The 3,446-nt window shown below is 36.2% G+C and overlaps 1 non-coding gene across 1 annotated transcript; it reads right to left on the minus strand.

Annotated features, from left to right (window-relative positions):
- Positions 1-948: 948 nt before the first annotated feature.
- On the minus strand, positions 949-1,055 carry LOC121215658 (small nucleolar RNA R71). The gene has a single exon (XR_005911634.1). It is a non-coding gene; the product is annotated as a small nucleolar RNA R71 (small nucleolar RNA).
- Positions 1,056-3,446: the final 2,391 nt, after the last annotated feature.

Genomic DNA, 3,446 nt, shown 5'->3' on the forward strand with positions numbered 1-3,446 from the left:
TAACTTTAATTAAAGTAATTGCCCTATTTTATTTATGTTATATTTGTTTCAAATTGTCTTTAATTTTACTAAAATCTATTTCATTAAGATAGTATGCATATTAGGATAATTTACATTAAGGATCATTGCATCTAGTTTATACCACTTCTCATCTATATTTTGTTTTTATTTTTTCAAATTGTTAATATAATTTTACAAATTAAGTGACTTAGCACAAATTCAATCTCTGTGGAGACGATAACTCGATACTTACTTATTACTTGATAACGACTGTGTACACTTGCACAAACCCCAGCGTTACAACTATAATGTAGGCCATGCATGATTAAATTAAATAATAAAATATAAATTTATATTTAATAATTCATTTTTAATATTTTATTAATAAAATTAGGTTTTAATTAATTACGTAAATTGATTAATTGAAGTGGTTAAATTATATTATTTGGTCCTCTAAACTATCTACTATTTTTGGACAGGTTTGAGAGTTTTCTTCTAATTGTAAAACCGTCCAAATTGGGGACAAAGTCAACCCAATTTTCAGCTGCACATGGATGTCATAAACCATTTTTTGGTTTAATTATACAAAGTACTTGAAGAGTTAAAACCGTCCAAATTGGGGACAAAGTCAACCCAATTTCGTGATTGTCTTCTCAGGTGTTTATGAGCATAAACCGAATTGTCGATTTACTCCCTGTAAACCCTGATATTGAGTGAACTTTTAGACAAAGAAGACGTGAACGAACAGCTCAAAGACAAGTCGAGATGGACCTTGAAAATCAGAATCAAGGCCAAGGTAATGAAGCCGATATTGTACGAAATCCTATCCTCATTTTCGATGATAGAGATCGAGCATGGCTCAATTCATTGCCACTAAGTTTCATATCTACATGGCAAGAATTAGCAGAGAGATTCTTGGTTAAGTATTTCCCGCCTAGCAAAAATGCTAGGTTGAGGAACGAGATCACAACTTTCCAACAATTGGATGACGAGTTTTCGTATGAGGCTTGGGAGCGATTCAAGGAGTTACTTCGTAAGTGTCCACATAATGAGATTTCTCATTGTATCCAGTTAGAGATATTCTATAATGGTTTCAATGCACATACAAGATTGATGGTAGATGCTTCCGCGAATGGTGCAATTTTGTCTAAGTCTTATAATTAGGCTTATGACATCATCGAGAGGGTTGTGAGTAATTACTATCAATGGCCAACAAATCGAACAGCTTTAGGAAGACGCAGCCGGAGTTTATGAAGTTGACTCCCTCACTTCGTTATCAGCTCAAGTATCGTCTATTTCCTCTGTGTTAAAACAATTAACAACTAATAGTAATAATAATTTTGCAGCTCAGCCACTAAGTCCGTTTGAAGTAGTTTCCTGTGTGTACTGTGGGGAAGGTCATTCTGTTGAGAATTGTCCATCAAATCCCGAGTTAGTGTACTATGTAGGGAACCAATATCAAAATAGGAGTAGACAAGGACCTCAATCCACTGCTACAATCCTTCATGGCGTAATCATCCTAACTTTTCTTGAAGCAACCAAGGAAATGGACCGAACAATAACTTATTGCAGCAAAGACCTAACCAATCTCAAGAGTTTAATCGCAAGCTCCAAAACCACCTCAAGCTGAGGCATCAAACAATTTAGAGAACTTGTTGGAAGCGTACATGGCAAAGAATGACGTTTTGATCCAAAGCCAAGCAGCAACACTGAAAAATTTGGAAAAATAAATGGGTCAGTTGGCTACGGAGCTTCGTAATAAACCGTAAGGAACCTTGCCGAGCAATACTGAGAATACAAGGAATTTGGGTAAAGATCATATCAAGGTAGTTGCATTGCGAAGTGGTAAGACTCTGGAACCCCGATTGATTGATGTTGAAGATGAGCATGTTGAAAATGAGGAAAGTCAACCAGATGTTGAAGTTTCTACACCAAAGGAATCAGAATCTACAAAGTCTGACAAGGTAAACCCTGACTTAGTGAATTCAGATATTTTAACATATTCTTTGGATGCAGATTTACCTACTCAGAAAAATTGTCTGGTTCAACCGAAAGTTCCATCACCTTCATACTTTAACATCTTCTTTGGATTGCAGCAACACAAGCAGAAACAGGAGATGCAATTTAAAAAGTTTTTAGATGTTCTGAAGTAGTTACACATCAATGTTTCGTTGGTAGAGGCTTTAGAACAAATGCCGAATTATGTAAATTTTACGAAGGATATACTGTCCAAGAAGAAACGATTAAGTGAGTATGAGACTATTGCTTTGACAAAGGAGTGTAGTGCGTTCCTGCAGAACAAACTGTCCCCGAAATTGAAAGACCCCGGAAGCTTTACTATACCCTGTAACATTGGTGAATCTTACTGTGGTAAAGCTTTGTGTGAGTTAGGAGCGAGTATCAACTTGATGCCTATGTCTATTTTCAAGATGTTAGGGATAGGTGAAGTGAGACCTACAACTGTGATGCTTCAGCTAGCGGATCGATTGTTAAAATATCTCGAAGGAAGGATCGAGGATGTTTTAGTAAGAGTCGATAAATTTATTTTTCCTGCTAATTTCATTATTTTAGATTTTAAAGTAGACAAGGAAGTGCAGATCATCCTTGGGAGACCTTTTTTAGCCATGAGAAGAACGTTAATTGATGTGCAGAAAGGAGAACTCACCATACGAGTTCAAAACGATCATGTAACCTTTAACATTCTTAAAGCGATGAAATTTCTTGATCTGGCAGAGGAGTGTTCAGTTATGGAAGATATAGAAACCTTGGTTTCTATGGAAAGCAATTTTGAGGAAGATCCATTGGAGAAAGCCTTAGAGTTTGACCCTTTGGAGCATAAAGAAGGTGAAAAAAACATGGCTTTGATGGAAGCCAATCTGAGAAATTTTATTCAATTCACATGGTTTGAACTGTTGGAGTTGAAAGTCAGAGAATTTGTGCAACCAAGTTGTCAATCTAAGAACCACCTAAACTCGAACTAAAGGTACTTCCTTCCCATTTGAAATATGTTTATTTAGGTGACTGTTCTACTTTGCCTATGATTATTTCAACGAAACTGACGAAAGATCAAGAGGAGCAACTAATTGTTGTTCTAAAGAAATTTAAAAAAGCAATTGGTTGGACCATAGCTGATATTCGAGGTATGAGCTCTTCATTTTGCATACACAATATTATTTTAGAGGAAGGTGAAAGAGCTTGGATTGATGGGAAAATGAGGCTCAATCCTATTATGCAAGAAGTTGTGAGAAAGGAAGTGATCAAATGGTTTGATGCGAGAATCATCTATCCTATCTCAGATAGTTCGTGGGCAAGTCTGGTGCAGTGTGTGCCGAAGAAAGGTGGAATCACGACTGTTGAAAATGAGCATAACAAGTTAATTCCAACGAGAACTGTTGTCGGCTGGAGAATCTGTATTGATTACTTACAGAAACTTGAACAAAGCCACT

This window comes from Gossypium hirsutum, chromosome D03 (genome assembly GCF_007990345.1).
Source record: "Gossypium hirsutum isolate 1008001.06 chromosome D03, Gossypium_hirsutum_v2.1, whole genome shotgun sequence".
Lineage (NCBI taxonomy): Eukaryota > Viridiplantae > Streptophyta > Magnoliopsida > Malvales > Malvaceae > Gossypium > Gossypium hirsutum.